The sequence below is a fragment of the Sinohyriopsis cumingii genome, unplaced genomic scaffold, assembly GCF_028554795.1.
Source record: "Sinohyriopsis cumingii isolate HCF-2022 unplaced genomic scaffold, ASM2855479v2 utg002967l, whole genome shotgun sequence".
In the NCBI taxonomy this organism is placed as follows: domain Eukaryota; kingdom Metazoa; phylum Mollusca; class Bivalvia; order Unionida; family Unionidae; genus Sinohyriopsis; species Sinohyriopsis cumingii.
Window position 1 is genome coordinate 49,752 of NW_028316355.1, and position 23,758 is coordinate 73,509.

Consider the following 23,758-nt stretch of genomic DNA (forward strand, 5'->3'; position numbering starts at 1 on the left):
TATAGGTTATATAATTTTAATTCGTGCTCTACGGAGATTCGAACCTGGTTCCGCGGGTAGCCTGTACCCATAGCCGTGTCTGTAAACACCAATCTCTATACCATCTCGAAAATTCACACATCACCCGAAAAAATGATGACACTGAATCAGGGGTATAGATATCCATGCGTAGCTGAAACACCTGGGTTAGAATCTCCGTATATTTTAGAGCTGTGTACCGCGAAAAATGTTGTACCGCGGTGTACCGCAATTACATATTAGGGACCAACAATTCAATGTTCTGGGGCAGGAGCCTGACACTTTTTTGTTTTATAACAAAATAATACCATATTATATCCATGATATTCTTTAGAAAAAATATTAATTGTCTTGAGATAAATGAAAAGAAAACACTTCAGCTCAAAAGAAAATCACGTCCGCCCTCGAAACTTAAATGTCCAGCACCTTATAGTAAATGACCTTGCCATATGTATGTTAACTGTTGTATAAGTTACAATCTAAACGCTGTAACAAAAGTGGATTGATTCAGCTTACACTCTAGTTGATACTGTTAAAAAAAGTCGTGCTGTCATTCGAGAGCCTATTGATAAAAATCGAAAGTGTTGATACTGAAGCCAAGAGTTTCCGAGCAAAGCTATTGGTATAATAAACAGTGAACATAAATCACGCTTACTCGACAAACAAGAAAATATATAGTGTACTCAAGAAAATTACGTAAATTTCAGTCAGGAAACGAGTGCGCTCGTGACAGTCGTAGGATGAGTCACAGCCTTACAAAAGAATACATATACTTAACACATTCACATACGCTATCAAATAACCAAAACACGTGCATTTTTTAAATCCGACTCGAAACAGAACACTAATGTGGTTTTGTATTAATTGCATATCGCGGTTTGAATCGTAACATTCTTTTCAATTTTTGATATGTATACTTTTCAAAATATGAATTAGACATTTGAACGTTTTATGACAGTTGTTGTACAATCCTTGAAAAATCCCCATGTGACGCACGTGACCGAGAGCTAGACCTAGATATATACTGTACAGTTGAGTCATCGATCTGTCTGCACTGCCGAGATGGTATTTTACTCTTTAGCTTTAAATGTTTCAAAAATGTTGCAATCAGATATGTGAGTTAATTTAAACTGTAATCATAGGCAAGTAGTTATCCCTTACTTATCCAATGGAACATAGGTAGGTTTTGGACAAGTAGGTGACCCTCTCTTCTTACACTATTCTTCGTGAATATACACACTCCATGAACAAGAAAATTTCAGGACAAATTTCACAAATTTACAGTAATTAAATACATTCAATTTTATATAGAAAACTCATTATGTTACAGTACTTTTAAACTATCTGTTTATACATTGAAATTAAAGTTCATAATTTAAGCATATCAGGGCCGGATCAAGTCAAGTGTTTAGGGGTGGGGTAGGGTGGTTCCAGAGCTTCAAAAGGGCCCTGACATTTCTCGAAAGGACACCAAAGCAAACGTCTATATATATATTTACTCAAAGTGTATACCCAATAATCGTGGGCAAGAATAAACTGATGGTCAAATTTCAAGTGACAAGTGACTATTTTTTTGGGGGGGGGGGTGGGTAGCCGGGGAGTTCCGAAATCCCCTGCCCCCCCCCCCCGATCCAACTCTGCATGTACATGTATATTTATTTTTCTAACATGCGGACTAGATTTTTAAGAACCATATGGATAATTTTAAAGAGACAGCTCTAAACAATATTGTATTTGTTAATATTACAAACGCGTGTAGGCATTTGTAAATAATTTAAAATATATAGCAATAAATCATTCCGGATATCTTATACATGGAGTATTATTTAATATTTCAGACCGCTCCGGTGGCCTAAGTGGTTAGAGCGTCCGCGTCGGATACGGAAGGTCGCGGGTTCATACCAAAGACCTTTAAATATGTACTTCCTTTATTTTTTATTAACCCCGTAATAGGTTGACCACTGGGTCGGGGAACCATCCCAAGGTCACCTTACGATCAAACATTTCTGATTATCAGATAATCTAGGGATAATAAATATAATCTACAGAAAAAGAAAACACACGAGCGCGCGCATTCATACATGCATATGGCACACACTCTAGGTGATATGGGCTTTGTGATATTACAGTATTTTGTTCTTCTTTACCATCAAGTCAGATACAAGTTACATGTTCATTATTGAGGTCCATTTTTTGAAGAAATTGGTCCTCTTTGTTTATTTACCTTAGCAGTGTATTTTTCAATGCTCTTATGCATTGCAACTATTTGCTTAAAAGCAAAAATAGAAGGATTTTTCATATTGAATCTGCGAGTATAAATATAATATATGCCAAAATAAGCAGGAAATCACACAAACTGTCCAGTTGTTTACATCGTAAGAATGTTTCTCTTTTGGACAAATGTACAATATTCGGGCAAAAAGGTGCACAAACTTCAATAAAGCGGTACCAAAACTGTGAAGTAATACTTTCATTTTCAATCTTACAGAAAGTACATTTGTTGTCATCTAATATGTAAATTCTTTTTAGAAAATCATTAGTAGCGATTATTCCATGGATTAATTTAAAGTTAAAAGAGATCAACTTGGTATCCTTGGTACAGCATTTCGCCCGGCTATAAATCTCAGACCACTCCTCACTACTTATATTTTTATTAAATACTTGCATCAAAGTTTCTTGCTTTGCAGTATTTTGCCGTATAGCTTTTCTTTTTAAAGATCTTTGTAAACAAACTTGAGTGAATTTTGTTTTTGCAAGTTTATTATTTTATCCTCCTGCTTATCAAAATTATTATGTCCTAAATGGTTTTTTATGGCGTCTTTCCATGTTTTTGGAATTTAGGATATTAAGGAGAAAGTATTTCAAAAAAATCATTACTTCTAGTTTTTTGTTTTATTATTTCAAAAGGTATTACATTACCGTGATCATCTACTAGATCATTTACAATTTCAAAGCCTGCTTCTGTCCAGGATTTATAATGCTAGAACATTGGGGGGGGGGGGGGGCAAAATCTAAAATACTCATGGATAGATACTAGTTAGGACTTTGCGGTTCTTCTTTCCAATTAGATACTGCCAAAATTACATCTCTCCAAAAACTGTTTTTAATGAACTTACTAAATTTGTATAATTTCCTTCTCCCTAAATTCCAAATATCCTTTTTATTTCTTAGTATAGTTGTATTGACTAATCTTTTAACCCATCTTATCTTAATATACCTAATGAATGAAAATATGTGTATCATATTTATTCCTCCCTCGTTTTCTGGGGAAACTAGTATATCGCGTTTTATTCTCTCTACTTTTCCATCCCTTAGAAACTTAAATAATGTGCGATTTAGTTCTGCTTCAACTTTTGCTGATGGGTTTGGAAATGCTGAAAAAAGATGTATGAATATGGGCAGAACAAGAGATTTTACAACAATTACTTTACCACCTATTGTCAGATGTCTTTGACTCCAGCTTGCCAGTATTCGTTTTGCCTTTGTTAGTTTCTTCTTATACTTAATTTCCACCATTTGTTGTAAATCTGGAGAAAATTCTATGCCAAGGAGTGTAAAGTTAGAAGAGGACCAAATTAGGCCCATTTCGGGACATATTCTTTCATTAGAAAATTTCCTGCTTCCAATCCAAATAGCTTTTGTTTTTGTTATGTTACATTTAAGTCCAGATAATAGAAAAGAACTTGCAATACATTCATAGTTGCTTTAAAAGAAAGTTGAGATCCATCAAGAAGAATAAAAGCGTCATCGGCATACTGACCCAATTTATTTTCACTGGCGTCAAAGATTAGTCCCCGTACATTCACATTTTGCTTTAAAGTTATAGCTAAAATCTCAACCACAATGCTAAACAAATAAGGTGCAAGGGGGATCTCCTTGACGACATCCTCTTTCAAGTCTAAAAACAGATGACATATGCCCATTATTTATAACACAACTTTTAGAGTCATTACAAAACAGTTTAAACCACTTACAAACGGAATCACCAAAGTTAAAATATTGTAAAGCTCCTTCCACAAAGATCCAATTAATTGAGTCAAAGGCTTTATCAGAGTCCATTACAATAATAAACCGTATCTGTTTTCATTCTCAAGTAAGTCCATGATATCGTATAATAGCCTGGTATTTTCTACTATGAATCTACCCTTCATATATCCTTTTTTGGGTATCACTGATTATTGATGGAATAACCTTTTCAATCCTAGCTGCAATGTGCAATGGCCCCCGAAGCAATCTTACAGTCAACATTTAAAAGTGATATAGGTCTCCATTTTTTAAAATATATTCTGTCTTTTTCTTCCTTTGGTAGATATGTGATGACTCCTTGAGTCTAAAAATCTGAACGTTTTTCTACAGGATATCCGTAATTTATTGATCTACATATAAATCCCACAAGAGACTTCCCAAAGAATTTATAGAACTCTACAGTGAATCCATCCGAGCCATGACTTTTTCCAATTTCCATCCGTTTTAGAGACATACCGAATTCATTGATTGTAAGCAGACCCTCACATGATTCTCTTTCCTCGTGACTAAGTTTAATATTGTGATTAAGAAATCTATTTCGAGTTTCTTGAGTAGCCTCATCATCAAGCTAAGCAATTCTACTTTTGTACAATTCCATATAAAACTGTTGTTGAGCTTCTCAAATATCTATTTGGTCAGATATATTTGTCCCATCATCTAAAATAATTTCCTTTATTGTCCTATTGACATAGTTTCTTTTTCAAGTCTTAAAAAGTACTTTGTGCTTTTTTTCCCCAAATTCATACAATCTAGCTTTTGATCTTAATATAACACCTTCTATGTATTTTTTCCTAGATTCCTCTAATTCTGCTTTTTTTCTCTAAATTTTCCAGAGATTCCCCATCTATGTTATTCGACAGTCCCCCCTGAATTTATATTATTTCCTGCTCAATTTTCTTTAATTTTTCCCGTTTCTCTTTTGTTGTCCTAACAGAATAACATATAGTTTCAGATCTTAATTTCATTTTCAAAATTTCAAAGAACATTTGATCATCACATGAAAGAGAAACCTGGAGAGAGTCATCTTTATTACCCCCTATATAGTATTCGTTTACAGTGTCAGTTATAAACATTTTGACCAAATCAGTATACTCAGTTTTCCTTAACAATCGGGCATTAAATTTCCAATATCCTTTTCCCCTCGGACACGTTGAAAAAGCCACACTCAAAACAATAGCTGAATGATCAGTCTTATACCCTGGCAAGATACACGCATCAGCTGTATTCATATGAATGTCATCCGATACAAGAAAGTAATCTAATCTACTTTGTTTCAAGGGAGATTTTTGCCTCCAGATATACATCTTTAAGTATTGATTGGAATTTCGCCAGGGATCAATTAATTCCAAATCGTTTTTCAGGTCTTGAATCACTGCCCTAGACTGTTGGTGTTTGTCATGTAAAATATTATAAGTATCCAAATCTAAGTCTTGAACAGTATTCCAGTCTCCGCACATTATAATTGATGAGTTCTCATAAAATAAGATCTCCTCCTTTAACTTTTTTTTTTAAAAAGCTATGATTATCATCGTTATAACCATACAAACTCACGGGGGTTATTCTGTTGCCATTAATTGTAATATCTAAAATAATAAATCTCCCTTGACTGTCACATCTTTCTCTGTGAATTATAAATTCAAAAGTATTTCTAAAATATATTGCAACCCCGGCACTATTACTAGAGAAGTTGCTAAATATACATTTGTATCCCCATTCAGCTGCCCAATATATTTCATCGTTCTTTGTACTATGAGTTTCTTGCAAGCATACTACAGATACATTATTATGTTTTACCCAGTGGAAAATGCCCCTTCGTTTAAAGACTGAACCTTGCAGGCCTCTAACATTTATATGTATCATTTTTATGTTATTATTTATGAAAACAGCAGAAATTTTACATATACATGTCCTCATACAGGACTGTATGAATGTAATTATCACCTTGAGTTTATCATATGCATGGCTTTCACACTCACAAAGAATACAAACAGCCATATTAAAATCATTCATGTGTTACAGTACATGCTGTAGCTTTGGCTGCGTTTAACATTGATACAGTATACGATAGACAACAAGTGAAACAACTCCATTTGCGATAATTCTTATGCACCTGTGACAGACCTTTCTGGAGCTAAGACAGTTTTGTAAACCAATAGGCACAGATTAATAAGAGTATAAATTACAAATTAATGAATGGAAGAAGGGGTAAAAGGGAAGAAAAAGAAAGTATGAATGAGCGCATACATGGAAGTGATGGGGTGATTGAATGAATGAGCAAGAATAGGAGACTGAAAAATTGAACGTGGAAGAGTAGTGTTGAAAAAGGTGAGTAAACGACTGAGTAAATGAATATGTCTATAAGTATATATGAGTGAAAGATTATTTATGTACTAATGAGTGAACTGATTAGGGTGAGATATGACACAGTGGAAGAGCGAATAAACACATCTATTAACTAAGGTCAAAACTGGTGAGGGAAAGAAGTGTCTTTTAAAAAAATATTAAAACAAATTAGAGTAGAAAAAGGAGTATCAAAACAAAAGTTCACATACCTATTTGGTCAATTTCATGAGTTCATAGAGTTGCATATTACACTTATATTCTAATTTTCTCATCAATTTCATCATATATGTCAAATTTTATCCTTTTTCCTAATTTGGTTTTACCATACACAGATCCATTAAAATACCATGCACTGTCAATTTCCTGATGGCTGGATAATTTATTGATCAGTTAAGTATTCATCCTGGTCACATCCTCTACCAGTCTAATTCCTTTGTACTGTTTAAAATCCTTCCGCTTCTTGATAATTGGAAGTTTACAATCCAGACTCCAAAATTTGACAATCACTGGCCTTGGTTGTCCCTGTCGGCCTGGGATCCCATGCACAGCCACCATGTCCAAATTAATCTTCGTGACTTCCTTCACCAATTTCGGAATTCTTTATCTCAGACTTTCATTTTCCTCCTCCTCCAGCCCTAAAACTTTAACGTTCAGCTTCCTGGAATATTGTTCGATTAGGTTTGAAGCTGCACTTGCTTGTTTCGATATCCTGTCAGAATCTTTCATGTCACTCCTCATTTTATCATTTTCCTTCTTTGCCTCTTGTAATTTAGCTCGCAGTTGGTGGTTTTCGAATTCCAGTGAATCCACCCTATCCATCAACTCTTCTGTCGTCTCCTTTACCACCCTTTCACTTTCTACAACTATCTCCTTTCTCAGATCATCCTTCACATTTTCTAACAATTTCCTCACAATAGTTGAGACAATTTCTGTTAGGTCATCTTTTTTCAGCAAGTCAGCAATAGCAGATGTGAAATCTGCTTTTGAAATGCTCCCTCTGAGACTTCGCTTTATTTCATCTAAGTCCAGCTGACTTGTACTCAAGCTTGATTCACTCATAACAAGTATGAATGAGTGAATCAAGCTTGAGTACAATTGTCTAGTCAGATGTCTCCATTAGGGCGCCACTCTATAATATGATTTTTATTTGTTGCTTGCCTTGATATTTCTTTCCACTCATACTTGTAGATAATCTTATTTGGACTAATTTTTTCTCACTACTTGATTGTGACGCTGACATTTATTACCCACCATGTGCCAAACAATTCTTACAACTGAAGGCAACTGATGGACAGGTAACTACACTGAAATAAGTAAATGAGTCAAACAAATCAGGTAGGAAATGTCTCAAAACTGGACCACTAAACTTCCATCTCTACTCCATCATAATCGAATCATGAGTGAAAAAAGACATTTTTTCTTCAAAATTAATTACGATTCACTAGTAATGTTCTATACCCTGCATTCCTTGAATATTCACACATCATCCCAACAATTATGAACCATTTCACTGTAAAAATAACCACTTATAACCGCCAAAATCTACAGAGCCCACTTTAGTAGCTTCCACCTATAGCCGCCATTCTTTAAATATGTTCTAGCTGCTGCCTCGCTTGGAGCTCAGCATTATAGTTTTAGGACTGGTCGGCCTGGTGTCAGGATAATGTGACTGGGTGGGACATCATGCTACAGGTCTGCGGCATGATGCTCCAGTGTTAGACATAACTATAAACTGTCACACTGCAGACATCGTAGCGATATGACTGAAATTTTTTTAAAGCTACGTTAAAAATCCAAATCACACACACACACACACACACACACACTTCAAGTTGTGATAGTAGTTCCAGGCTGGGTGTGCGATACGGAATCACAGACTGAACATCTGTATCGCTCGACTTTAATTATATAAACAGCATGCGTTTATTACTCATGACAGAACAATTTAAAAAAAAATATCTCATTTTTGCAAAACAGTTTCATCTGTCACAAATTAATGGTGATACATAATTAAATTTAATTACATCTCTACATCTGTCACGTATCCCAACGTGGTAGCAAAATGAATTATGAAACAGAGTAGGGCAAAATCCAACTTTCAGAAAAATGTCGGATTCAAATAAACGACCGCCGTCCCCATACAAAAATACATGCCATGTTTTAGTTCTTTACTCTCGTATGTTAATGTGTTAAGTACATGTATTCTTTTGTAAGACCGCGAATCATACTAAGATTTGCAGGAGGGCACTTTTTTTTCTGTCAGATTCATACTTAATTTCTTAAGTCCGCTAAATATTTTCTTGTTTGTGGAGTAAGCGTGTTTAATGTTTATCGGTCCTCTCTGATAAATGTCTTGTTCAGGTGATGGTATCCCACTCAAAGTTTCCTTGCCTATTATATCAATAATGTAGCTAGAGAATTGTAGGCTACAGTATCAACATTTTATATTTGTGTCAACAGGCTCTCTAAGGTCAGCACTGTGTCTTCGCAGTATTAGATATAGTGTGAGCTTAATAATCACAGTGTAATTACATCTCTTTGACTGCAACTTAAAATTCATATAATGTAAGGTACTGATCATTTATTTACTGGGGAGAAGGCTGTGATTTTCTTTTGAGCTAACATATTTTCGTTTCTTTTATCTCAAGATAATTAATATTTTTCTAAAATAACATCACTGATATACTACAGTATTATTTTGCTATAAAGCTGAGCAAGATAAATTTCCAGTTATAGACAGATGGAATTAACAAAAAAACAGTGTCAGGCTGCTGTCCCAGGACACTGAATTATTCGTCCCTAATATAATTGCGGTATATAGTGGTACGTTTCGCGGCACGTTGAGAAATAGCGCGGTATACCGCGGTGCAAATTTTTTCGCGGTACCCAGCTCTAGCATTCAGCAGTAAATATGTGACTATTGGAGGTTATTTTAACTTTGTCATGGAAGTTGTGACATGAAGTTTTCAAAAAGAGCACTAACCTCTTTGGTAAAACTAGTTATTGAATGTTTGACGTTATCAAAACTTGCTCTCATCTACTGATGAGTTTACAAATCCTCATAGCGTGCTCCAAGAACTAACTTACCTAGTAGTCTCATTAGAGTTGGAAAAGAAAAAGTATTAAAAATATTTATGACAGTAACTTTAAAATGACTTCTATCAATATATTTGTGAATTATATTAAAATAGCCTGGAGCAGAAAAATAATTACTCTTGAGCTGCAACCAAAAAAAAAAAACAAAAAAAAAAACAACAACATAAAGTCAACATTTTATTTCTTCATCTCCCAAAGATTAAAAAAATGCCCCTATTTGAAATAGATTATTTTAAAGGCTGGAATAAATTACCGAACACGTTTTGGAGATTTTTGTTCTTGTATAACTGATTCTCTCTCGCTCAAAAACTTTTGATAAATTTATACGGGCTGTATTCTAACCTTGTATTTGACCCACTCTTATGAATGTTGCAGTTTTATGTTGTCTCATAAATTGTTAACTGTGAAGCCAGAGGGTCACCACATGGGCCCTTGTAACTGTGACTTTTCCAATGTGTATCATTAGATATATGTAAGTCAATTTTCAGATGCATGTGTGCTATTTAGATAACAGCAGAACTGTTTTAAAGATGAAACACATATGGAATCAGATCACAGTTATTAGTTCCGGGTACGAATCTAGTCCCAGTCTACTGTAAGAGCATATCTTCCTGTCTCCTTTTGGTGGTGATACAAGAGTCAGATTTAGGTGTTCTTGGTAGGGATTTTAAGGTAATTATTTATTCTTTAGAATACGAGCTTATGGTGTGGTTGTCTGTGTGTATATCGGCGACAGTACACGGTGAGTGACTGATAAGGCCGTGGCGATGATCCGGAAGTGAAATATGTGTTCCATTGCACATTGCTTTGTTTACAGTCCAGCCTCTCAAAGAAATACCCTTAAACCTATGACAAGAACTTCAGCGTGAAGTCATCTTTTAAGGTATTTAAGATTAACATTTGATTTCCATTGATTGTCGCACACTGAAAGTTCAGTACTGATATAAAACAAAAGCAGAGGCTATATAGGAAAATTAATTGTGATCTGAATCCCAATGTGAACATTAAAATATTGACGAAATGGGCGTGACAGGCCTTTAACAGCATTGGAAAACTGATGGCCTTCATCAAAACACGTGCATCTCTTGTGCATACATATGTATTTCTCTGCATGGCATCACATACAGACTGTTGGAAATGTTTATCATTTTGATGTTTAATTACACTATTCAACAAGTTATTAAATCCCTATTACATTATTTCAGTAATATCATTTACAGAAAAATTATAAGATATCCCAACACCGGGAGTAGTAAATTTATAAGGCACGCAGCGAAAGCTCGTGCACACACTGAAATAATTGTCCTGTACTTAACGGGTATTTCTTTACATCCACTAAGCTTATAGAGCGTATGGTGGTTTCCATCGAAAGGCAGAACATTTTATTTGCCATATTAGTAGTATTAAATACGGGATTTCTAGGCCACCATTTAAACTATTGACTATTTTAATTTCTATCACAGCTGGCCCATAGCGTTCTTTTCTGCCGCTGTGTGATTTACCTACTGAATCAAACAATTTGCTCGCTTTTTGAACATTGCTTTGACAAATGTTGATCTTCATTCGGTATGTCGTTTAGCTAAATCCAAATTATTTTGAAGAAATTCGACATTTTCTTTTGAGTCTGATAATGCGTTCGCACATCTAGAACGATGCTTGGTAGGTCTCTAAATGATGCGTTTCAAGTTGTGATTCAGGTTTAGATGAAATATATTCAGCAAACTTCCATCCTTGAAAACTCCGAACATCTTTGTATCAGATAAATATTAAGCCACTTCAGTAATTTTCCATATATCAATTGATAAATAGATAGGATTGCTTTTATTAAAGGCTGAAAGGAAACGAATTGCTTTAATCATATTCACTGCATTTCCTTTTGCATAATTTTTCTCCAAATCTGGGTGTTTAACCATCGGATTAAAGGCAGCTAATTACCTGTCTATCCTTGATGAAGTGTTTACTGCAAACATGCTACTGCCATTATTCTTATATGCAACATCACCTTTAGCATCAACATTTATTTAAATCAATGTCTAGTTTGTTTGCAATCTTTTTAAAAGCCAACTGGCCTACAATCTGCTACTTATATTGCTGCGTGCTTTGATTTCTTTTCGTTTCAGTTATTTCATCTGATGGTAATTATCTGAGTTAATAATGGTTCTTGATGAGAAATAAATACAATTCTCCTTCAGATCTTAGACTAAACTTGTTTTACCCTACTTAACTTCCAACGTTTTATTTTATGCAGTTGTTGTGCCTTAAATGAACCGATGCACATAAGTTCTTCATGATTTTACACATCCATGTTCCTGTGGATTCTGCATTTATACAAGCATACATAACTATTTTTATTTTTCTCTAAATTGCAAAACTTCATTCAAAAATGAAATGTTGTAAATTCTAGTTAAGTCCTTAAAATTTAAAATTCACATTTCAACTGTATTCCAGCACAACAATACAAAATAACTGCTTGATTCGTGAGCCATTTTATTCCAATCCTTTTAATTTTCCATATTCATGAAATTCCTTTTAATTGTCACTAGAAAAAAAGACAGATGTACTGAGTACATTAAAGTATTTTACGATGAATTGTTTAAGATTTCAACATTTATATATCAAGCATTATACCATAACATGCAAGAACCTATTTTACATTGCAAATCAACTAACATTTGTTACACGTGTGATAAAAACAGTAAAGCGGACAAGGTTAGGAATCATGATGTATAAACAAGAAACTACAGACTTTCTGATCACAATGAATACAATTATATTTTCATGTATTCAAAATGCATCACACTTTTCACTCATAGCTTCTCCGAATATGATAGCTGTGTGTTCATCATGGACTTACCGAAATGTCATCCCGACCAAATCGTAATGATTTCATCAAACAGCAATGTAAACTATGCGTTTACGGTTAACTTTATTGATTATACATTGATTTGAGGCATATACAGCATCGTGAGCAAATATTTTAGATGGTTTTGCTTTCCAACTTTGATTGACTATTTGATTCTATATAATCTTCCGTGGGTTTGCTTTCGTAGCATTTGGAAGTTCCAGCAAATAACAAAATGGGAATTTAAGTTGAATTTGAACATTATTTTATTTAATGACTCAACCTTCTTCATGTACGGCCGCGTTGCCTTCATCAACGCATGATCTTTTTTTAGATGCACTGAAAGAGTTGTTGTGGGATTTTAACACCATTTTTCACCATACGATAGGATATGCACGGCGGCCAGTATTAATGGTGGAGGAAGAACCTGGGAAAACCCCGGGAAGAACCACCGACCCACGACAAGCTACTGGCAAGCTTTCTCACATACCCACATTGGCCGAATCCAAGACTCGAACTCACGCAGACAGAGGCGAGATGGCAGTGATCCGTAACGGAAAGTGCTTTAGACCACTCGGCCACTCGGGGCCCCGCATTGAAAGAAAGCATTTTCTGCATATGAGGATTTGTTTGCTTCGTTTCTTAATTATGATAAGAATCCTGCTAGGTTGTTTCCACCCACATAACGATACTTTCCTTCTTTGTAGCTGCCATTAAAAGCAATTATGGTATCAAAATATTCCTTTTTTCAATGTTATTTGAACTATTTTTTAATCTGTTCAGTATGGTTTTTCCCCACTTTATTTTAAAGAATAATATATGTTTTATCCCACTTCAAAGAATGCAGAATGTTAATGCATATACTGAATTTGCCTTTAAACTTATGTACTTTTCCTTTTTTACATATATTTAACCAATTAATATATCTATATAAATTATTTTTGGATGGTTTGCATTAATGGTAAGTTAGCCGTATGTTTTAGATAGAGACTACATCAGAGGAGAAACATTAGTTATCTTAACTTAAGTTTGAATTTTTTTCCTCATGTTTGATCTTCCCCATGGGCGGTTCGAACTTATCAGTATTCATAATTATTCAATCCAAACAAGAACACAATTCGTGCTATCCGTTGTTATCTGCTAAAAAATGTCGACTTCATCGAGAAAACCATTTACCACGGCATCCATTTAAATTACGCTAAATATTGACCCTAAATATGTTGACTAGTTAAATTACTTTTCTTCTTTTGTTTCTCTTCCTGAATAAGAAAGAATTAATTGTTCAAAGCTGACATTGATTTAATGATCAACGAGTAGTTGATCAAATTTATTAGAGTTTACTAATGATAATTTTAGGTGCGGTTCAACACGACTAATGAACATATATCCACCCTTACTGATACTAACAGACAATTTGTATGTCTGAATATCATCGATGAAAAATGGTCTCTTTTACTTTTGTTGTTGCCTTTATTGTTCTCTTATTCGTCATAGGAAACATTATTTTTCCATTCATTTAAACGAAATATTAAAATATTTGCTCATCAGAATTTTCCAATTCTGCTCTCATATTTTATCATAAATACAAAATCTTCTGATTTATTTAAGCCAAATTCTTTTTGCAAATCTCAAGAGATTGTTCTGATGCTCCCACATTTTCGTCATAAGTAATACTACTACTACTACTACTACTACTACTACTATTACTACTACTACTACTACTACTACTACTAATAATAATAATAATAATAATAACAATTCAACAATTCTTTCATCAACATGGTATGTATCTTCGATTTTAGATGTGTACTTACTGTGTTACATATATTTGATTTAATTTCTATTTATTTTAATTTAATTGTTTGTCATTTTTAAATTTTTTATTCTATTATATGCTATTATAATGTAAATTTATTCACTGGAGATATTTTCCCTGAAAATTGGTTGACCTCAATCACTGTTTGGCCTGGATCCTGACCTTGATTCAAAATTAGTAAACAAAGTTCTAATTTTATTTTAAAATGATTGGTTCTTCTCAAGGTCATGATGGGGCTTTGGGTTTAAGTTGCAAACAGCTTTTTTTATTCTTTATTTCTTTGAGAAAATTATTGGTCTAATCAAGGCCACATTCTGTGTACGTGATATAAACATCATCACGTGACCACCACCCCTTCTGATTTCGCAACTTGGGGGAATTTCGAAACTGCGTCTTATAATACAATATAACTTTTGTTTTAAAGAGATCTGTCTCAGTTTGGGGCTTTTCACACTGATGTCACGTTAGTTTATTGTAGCCAGATTTTGAGCTATAATTTTCTTCAGATATATCAGTTGGATTTCAAAAGGATTATTTCTTTTTTCTCTGGAAATATTTTGAGGAGTGCTCACACAGAGATTTTGGAAAGACATTGCTTACAAATTTAATTTGGATTTCCAACACCGGAGTGTCATTATTTGTATTTCTACAAGAAACTGTAGATAAGCACAGTACTGACCACATCATAAGTCATCGTCATCCATCTTGGATTTTTCATCAGGATTCGAACTTGAAATTATTAGAACATTTGTTATTAGGACTGTTGCAAAATAATTCGTGGATTATTCTTAGATTATTTTTGGATTTGATTCTTGAAACAGTATGTTCTTCTCCTTTTTTCATTTTTACAGAATTTTTACAGGAAAATAAATTTGTTAAATTTTAAAAAGCTTTTTTGTTTTAAACTCTTTCTGTGTTACTGTTTATTCCAGCCGAAACACGTAAGAACTGGACGGATTTGTACATGCCTTCCAAACTTAATTTGCTAATTGTATTTAAACGTTTGAACCATGCGTAACTTTCCCTCTCTGCACATTTTAGTACCTCTTCCATTCACCTTTACTTTAATTGGGTGCACGTGTTTGTCCTACACACGGTATTAATGATTTCACAAAATGATCTTCTAGCGAAAGAAACATCTGTTTTAATCTTAGCGTCCGCTGCAACATTTATTTTGGATAGAACTTTGTTAAAGTTCAACAATCTAGCAAACAAAATGTTACATTCAGTTGGTTGTTTTTAAAAACTTTACGTTTAACCTATTTGTACCCTTTAGCACCGAGTTTAATTTGGACAGTTACTTTCAGGTACTATTAGTGATTTTCCTGTGACTAACTTTCTATGTATTATAAAATATATGCCAGAAAATATTCCACGAGTTAGATTAATTTAACTCACTGAAATATTCAAAGCCTGCAGTTACACATGCCAAGAAAAGACAGAAAGAGAAGAAACAGAAAGAGACGAAAATTGTTATCATGTAAAGTTTAGCCAAAGCAGATAAATGAGCATAACTGTAGAAGCATTCAAATTTTGTCTCAAATTAAACCGTCAAAGAAAAAAAATTCTCGAATTGTTTAATAAACTAGAAAAGCAATTAACCAGTTTTAATGATTGAATAATGTTGCAAATGTCAGAGGATGATTCAATTATGAAGGATATAAAGTAATTTTATGAAAATGTTAAGCAAGAATAATAAAGGAAAGGTGTTTGCGAGAATGGATTCTATATGGAACATTCTGTAGCGCTCTTGTATCGGACAAATCCTATAGACTAGAAATGTTGCCAAAACATATAACTGCTGAACATGTCCTATCCGTCGACTCTTCACAAGTACACACCAAAAAATGAAACCACCTTTTCAACACAACAATAACTATTAAATATGTGAAATGCTGCAAAAGTTGATGTTACGCTTTTTGTGCATTTTTCTCTCCGAATTGTCTTTCCACAATTAGCAGTATATTTAAAATCTTGTAAAACATTCCTAATGAAATGTATATCACTTTGCTAATATATGAATTAACTCTTGTTCACCATGTGAAATAACTACAGTACTATCCAATTTACTATAAACTATTTGAATCGCTGTGCTACCGTTCAAAGACATTTACTTAAAGCTTAAGTTAAACCATAGACAAACAATGGGCTTTATGACGCAATTTAAAAATACAAACAATGGGCTTTATGACGCAATTTAAAAATACAAACAATGGGCTTTATGACGCAATTTAAAAATACAAACAATGGGCTTTATGACGCAATTTAAAAATACAAACAAGGGTACCTAGAAGCAATCTGATCACTGTTACAAAAATGATTATAATTTTTCTTCCTACAGACAATGTATATTTATATAGTGACCGTCCGTGAAATGCTTTGTACAAGGGGTCATCCAAAGTCTTTTTACACTTGACTTTTTATTGTACGCAATTGTCCATTTGTGTACTTAATAAGATCACATATTCTGATTTTTTTTCATCTTGCCTAACACATAAAATAGTGACCCAATATATCCACTCATACAATATAATTTAAGTTTTGGTAAATGTACATATAAAACTTTGCTTATTCTGTTTCATTTATTATTCTTTCTCATTAACGTACTAATTCTTATGAAGAGTGTTTAAACAGTCGCGAAGCCCTCCATATCAAAATCAAATGGATATTTTTGTTCATGACAAAATGAACATTCATCATTTCCACATCCTAACAAGATGCCTCAACATTGTTCTTCTCATCCATTTGATTATTATAATTTATCATGTCAATGCTTTCTTTGTCAATGAAACGAATGGAAATTAGAATTTATTGGTCACTTGTGTAAAGTAAATTTTACAAAATGGTTTTATATGTAACAACTATTGAGAAACGAACTGAATAGCTGCAAGTCGCGAAGCGTTGAAGGGACTAAATAACAAAGTTGTTGTTGTTGTTGTATTTAACGCCATTTTTCAGCACACGATAGGCTATACATGGCGGCCAGTGTTAATGGTGGAGGAAGAACCCGGGCAAACCCCTGAAAGAACCATATACCCACGAGAAATATAACGAAGTTACAAAGCAGCTATGATAAAAGTTGTAATCTCAGTTAAAAGTTTGATAGATGGACCAAAACTCCCATTTTTTACACGATTCACATAGCCATACCTACAACCTACAAATGACGATTAAGAGACCATAATTCAGCTCAGGTTAACTCATTATTTGTGGGCAACTAAACAATTCCCCCACCCCACTCCCGGTCACTCTCTCTGCCACTCTATGCCTCCGTCTCTGTCTCTCACTAAGAATCTTAATATACATAAAACTGAATGAGACAGACGGGCGGCCAATCGATGGGTTTACCAGACAGTTTGAGGGACCTCGGGTGGCAGAGTGGTCTAAAGCTCTCACCGTTACCGATTACTACCATCTCAACTCTGTCTGCCTGGGTTCGATTCTCAGGCTCGGTTAATGTGAGTCCGTGAGAAAGCTTGCCAGTAACTTCCCGTGGGTCGGTGGTTGTTCACTGTGTTTTCCCGGGTTCTTCCTCCACCAGTTATATTGGCCGCCATGTACAGCCTATCGTGTGCTGAAAATGGCGTTAAACCCCATAACAACAACAACAACGGATTTTCAGTAATTGCTGCATCACTAAGAATTCCAAAGCTCCGCTGGTGATAGATTTATTACATGCAACACTCAAAGATAAGCTGTCACACCAAGTTTATAAATTATGACGGAGTTAACCCAAATACACCATCCGCCTGAGTAAATATTCTATCGATTTTTCTCTGAAAAACTTCCTGTCTCAATGTGCAGAAAGTTTTCACGCAATGTAATATGAAATGAATATAATTAAAATTTAGCATTGTATAAATACAGGACTTTGATAACGAATTCAAAACTCCTGTTGAAACTGACAATTCGTAAGTTTGGTTAGGGTTAGGCCCACGAACTGAGCGTTGAAATTTGGGTGGGTGGGGGAAGAGAGCGGTGAAAATCTTTAAACTTCCTACCCTGTAAAAATCGTGTTTGTTGAACTTCTCAATAACCACTTTAAATAATGTCTGTGCGCATATCAAGGGTCCTTTAAGTAACGGTTAATCACACGTGAACTTACGAGGTTTCATTTAAGACGGCAAACCTCATCGAAAATTAGTTTGTAATGTACAATAACACTTCGCAATATGTTAAACGTATGTTTGAAACATTAATAATTTTAACTTCGAAACTTACAATAACAAATACTGATATTCAATTTATTACCGATAAACAAGTTTTAATTTACCGTCGTACTTCTAACCAAAACGACTACCATGTCATTGAAGAATTGTCGAAGATCGAACTTTAATTAGGTTGCCCTGTTCTTATCAGTGTGTTTAAACTATCTCTAAGGACTAAATGTCATATTGCATGAAAAAAAAATCTTTCTTCTATGAAATAAGAAATAAATACACATACACTCAAGCACAAGATCAATCCCAGATGTAGCTGATTAAATAAAAATAAGAAAGACTTCTACTGTCTGAAAGTCATTCACACTCAGTGGACGTGGCTTGTCAGGTATAGTGAAAGTTTACCGGAGATGGAGCGGAACCGAAGATACTTATTTTGCTGCTTACTCTAATGAAAACAGTTGCATCTTTTTTTTCTTCAGTTCTTCTTTGAAAATTTGCTTCAATTGTTGGTCTCACAATATATTAATGTTCATTTGCGATAAGAACTTCAGTTTTGTGAATAAAACGAGAAAGTTTTCTGTTGGATTTTATAATCGTACACAATGTTCCTTTTATTTACCCTCTTGCTGGTTATCCTTGTGTGTAAATTTATATACAGTCCAACTTATTTTAACGGTCACCTTCAAATAACAGTCACTTGCTTTCCGTAGTTAGTGGCCAGATATTTCCTAAGCCAATAATAGTTTCTCCCTGTAATACACGGTCACTGAATCATATCGACAATGACCACTCCGTGCATGCAAATTAAACTGTTGCTTGACAACGAAGGTATTTATTTAGATAAAGTGAATATATAGTTATACATTTCTTATCTCGCGTGTATGTACAGTGCTCCAGTCATAACGGTGTCTAGTTATTAAATTGGAAAGCTAGGCATTTCCTTTCTTACTTAAAAGTAAAGGGTTCGAAGCAATTCGATGTGGTGGTGCTAAGTGCCGAGAAACTTAGCAGCATAATGTAGTTGCAACAAAAGTGAGTCACTTTTTGTAACGGTGAGACGGGTATTGTTCGAAATCCCACTTTACTTCTCACCTGTCGGTTAATTAAAGTTATATCTCATGAAAAAATATGAGAAGAGATAAGAATTCCTCCCATTTCATAACGGCCAGGTGTCAGTCAACATTTACAAAACTTGTCTAGAAAACACAGGCCAAGTTACTGGTTAATGTGTCAATAGCAATTGCTAGATTAAGCTCATTTGATCGCTCCGGTGGCCTAGCGGTTAGAGCGTCCGCCTCGGATGCGGAAGTTCGCGAATTCGAACCTCTGCCGAGTCGAACCAAAGATTTATAAAAAACGGTATAAACAATTGCCTCGCTAGGCACACATCATTAAGAGGTTAGTGTTAGGACTGGCCGGCCTCGTGTCAGGATAATGTGGCTGGGTGGGACATAATGGTACATGTCTGCGGCATGATGCCCCATTTCTAGACATTGCTATAAATTGCAACACTGCAGACATCGTAAGTAGTTAAGTGGGGCACTATACGTACAATGGAAATTAGCATTACGGAGACCCCTGGGTGAATATACGTACAATGGAAATTTAACATGGCGAAAAATCGTGGGTTAATATACGTACAAGGGGAATTAACATGGGAAAAAATTGTGGGCCGATATACGTACAAGGGGAATTTAACATGGGAATAGAGTTTGGGGGTTGTTTAGGGACAAAGGGGAATTGAATATGGGATTTTTTTAAAAAAAATTTTTTTTTTAAAAAGGGGTAGGCAATGGAAAGGCTATCTCTTTTCGAGAAATATGGCTGGCCCTGAAAAGGGCCTTTGGGTTTTCTTCTTCTTCTTCTTCTGCTTCTAATTTCTTCTTTTCCTCCACCAACTTCTTATTTTCTCTCCTACACTCTTTCTCTTCTTTTATTTCTTTTTTTTTCTCCTCCTCTTCTTTCTTCTTGTCTTCCTCCTCTTCTTTCTTCCTCTTCTCATTTTCTTCTTCTTTTTCAATTTTTTCGTTCCATTTGCTTATTCTTATCCTTTCCTCTTCATCCTCCTTCTCCTCTTTTATCTCTTTCATTACACCACTAATCTTGTCCTTTACCTTTTTTAAGTTATTAATTTCCATCTTTACACGATGGGGACTATAGGAATAATGGTCTTCAACCAGCCTTATTAACATCTGCTCCATCATTCCTAAGTTGTCTAAAACGTCTTGTAATGTTTGTATTTTGTCCATTTGGTTAGAAGCCATCTTCTTTTTTTATTCTTTGCAGAATGGTTTGAACGACGAATACTGTGGGTTCTTATACTTAAAGCGCGTACGTGAAGGAAAACATCCCCCTAAAACGTAAAATTGATCTTACCTAGATCATGACCAAACAACGCGCGGACGTGAAGGAAAACATCCCCCTACTTTTTCATTTCATATAATAAAAACCAAACTATACTCTCCACATACGCTAAGAAACAATAAACAAAATCCATAATCTACTATCCACACAATCTTACGTGAGCGCTTACAAAACCCTAACTATACTCTTCACATACGCTAAGAAACAATAAAGTAACCCATAATCTACTATTCACACAAACATACCTTAGCTCTTACAAGCACAAACACACAAACACATACCCTCTCACTATCTTAAAAAAGAGTTAGTGTTTATTTTCACACTACTCTACCTATACACATTGGCAAATCGATCGTTATTTCTTTTCTAGAGTATTGGGTAGCCCTGAAAAGGGCTGTTTTTTTTTTTTTTTTTTTTTTTTTTTGGAACTTCATGGACACCTGGTTAATGGTGGCACCTTCCAGGCCTGGCGCCGCATACACATCTTATCCCCCAGTTACTTTTTACCTTTTGGGGGGAGATAGCAGAGGCAGGATATGTGGCTTCAGAATCCCAATTTTCGGTTTCTGGGATTCTGAAATTTCTTCTTCTTCTTCTCTCCTTTTCCTCCTCCTCCTCCTCCTCCTCTTCTTTGTATCTTCTCTCCTCCTCTTTGTATCTTCTTTCCTCTTCTTCTTTATATCTTCTCTCCTCCTCTTCTTTGTTTCTTCTTTCCTCCTCCTCTCTTATCCTTCCCTCCTCCACAATGGCTTCCGCGGCCAGTTCATTTAATATGCGCCTGGCATATTCCAGATGCACATGAAGTTCCAACAGTTTCTCCAGTCTCGTGTTCATTTTTGGTGTTGATCAATCAACAAGGGTAGTTGGACTGCCGAACGAGTTTCAATTTATAGTGAAAGCGCGGACGTGAAGGAAAACATCCCCTAAAAACATAAAATTGATCTTACCTACATCATGACCAAAAAACAACAACGCGCGGACCTAAAAGAAACACTCACTCACTTTTTATGCTACCCATCACTATTTTAAATTTTTTTATAAATCACTTCAATAGACTATCCACATACGCAAAGCAATCCAATCTAACCCCAAATTTACACCTCAAACACCAAAAAAAGACATCATTTTAATCTACTATCCATACCAACGTACTTAACCACTTACAAACACAAACACACAAACACATACCCTCACATTTTTTTAAAAAAGAGTTAGTGTTTATTTTCACACTACTCGACCTACACACATTGGCAAATGGATTGTTATTTCTTTTCTAGAGTATTGGGTAGTCCTGAAAAGGGCTGTTTTTTGTTTGCTATGGCATTCTTTTTAGTTTCTAAGAAAGCGATGTCCTCTGAGGATAGACTTTCTGGCGATAGGTCTGCTTCTGCGGAAAGAGAAGAAGAACTCTTTGGTGTCGATACGACAATCGACAGAGCCTCTGTCAGCTTCAGGTTGCTGCTGCTGCTCTTGTTGTTGTTGTTGCTGCTGTCTCTGAAGTCTGTACTTCTCTGTCCATTCTTCTTTTTCCCTGTTCATTTCTTCTCTGAAGAGCTCTTCTATCAGGTCTTCAGTGATTTTTAACATTCTCACATTCTCTATTTCTTCTGGCTTCGGTATCAGACTGTGTCTGACCCTATGCAAATTCACGTAGGCTTCGTTGAGTTTAGCTAGTTTGGAGCACATCTTCTTATGAGGATGAGTCGACAATGGATGGTTAGACTGGAAACAACCCGGTTCTTAAAGTCAAAGCGCGGACGTGAAGGAAAACATCCCCTACACGGTTTTTGAGTCGCAACGTTTAGTGAGTGTCATGAGAGGGATAGTAAGAAATGAAAGAGCATCAATCCAACATTCTTATAGCTAAACAAAAGACAAAGGCATTTTTTTCAAAACACAACATTTTTTATTCAAAAATCACTTAACACTAAACAACAACTCTAACATTTTTAACAATAATCCAACAATATAACATCAAACAATTTTTTCAAAACACAACATTTTTTATTCAAAAATCACTTAACACTAAACAACAACAACTCTAACATTTTTTAACAACAATGCAACACTAAAAGTTTCTCCACTAGGTAAAGAGGGATAACAGTCTTCCATGGTTTCTAGTAATCTAGGATGACTTCTCTCAAACTGTTGATTTCTATGGTATTATCGAATTCTGCATACAGGATGACGTTCACCGTTTCATCAGGGTCTCGGTCTTTAAACTGAATTTCCACACGAATCTGGCCGGATTTTATAGGGTGGAAATGTCCCTCGTCGCTGCCTTGGTCTGGAGTGAAATCGAAAGCCCACAAAGCGTAGCCTCCTGCATAATCCTCGTACGTAATATCGTGACTGGTATTGGTTCCTAACTGTCCGGTGGCTTCGTACAAGGACAAGTACGATCTCAAGTAATTCTTCTTTTTAAAGTCAGGTTCGAAAGGTCGGGTACACAAGGTCTTGCCATCGCGACTGACTTCGATTTTGGACACGCCAAAGTGTTGAAAGTAGAAAGGATTTTTTTCGGCAGCTCCGTTGAAGGCTGTATTCTCGACGATACCAACGATCAAACGTTTGGGTAACTGTCCTTGGAACAGATGATCTTCGATCATGGATCGCTGTCCCTTGGGAATGGTGAAGGTTTTCACTTCCACGCGTCGTATGGGATACTTGGCGGTCGTTCTGCTCAACGTCTGACTGATGTCGTTTCCCACTTTAGGTAACACTTCCACACGGCGTACGTAGAGTCTGGCTTCTAGGATTTTGGTTTTGTAACCGTCACTATCAGCCATCAAATGGAAAGCGGCACTGCTACGATTCAGTCTCAGGCGGACATCCACCCCGTTCAGCAAATACTTTTCTTGCAACCACATGTCCAAATGCAAACGATCCATCAGTTCTAAACTTGTGTCGGCTCCCGTGATTCTCTTTCTTCGTTCTACAAATCCATCATTGTTGTCTTTCTTTTCATCAGTTTCCAATATTTCAAACTTGGTAGGTTCGTCAGCTTCCCATACCACACAGGCATTGAGATGAGTGTTCTTGGCATCTATTCCGTACGTCAAGAGATTTTCCAGGTAGGCACGATAAGGG

The 23,758-nt window shown here is 35.3% G+C and overlaps 1 protein-coding gene across 2 annotated transcripts in view; it reads right to left on the reverse strand.

The window, feature by feature from the left end:
• The window catches only part of LOC149769941 (uncharacterized), an 86,792-nt gene that overhangs the window by 46,701 nt on the left and 16,333 nt on the right, over positions 1 to 23,758 (reverse strand). The window contains exon 1 of one of the 2 annotated variants that reach the window (XM_089949636.1): positions 535 to 637. The exons of the other annotated variant lie outside the window; for it this stretch is intronic. The gene's annotated coding sequence lies outside the window, so the exon portion shown is untranslated. Of the gene's footprint in view, positions 1 to 534; positions 638 to 23,758 lie in introns of those variants that run through there. 2 annotated transcript variants of the gene reach the window in all.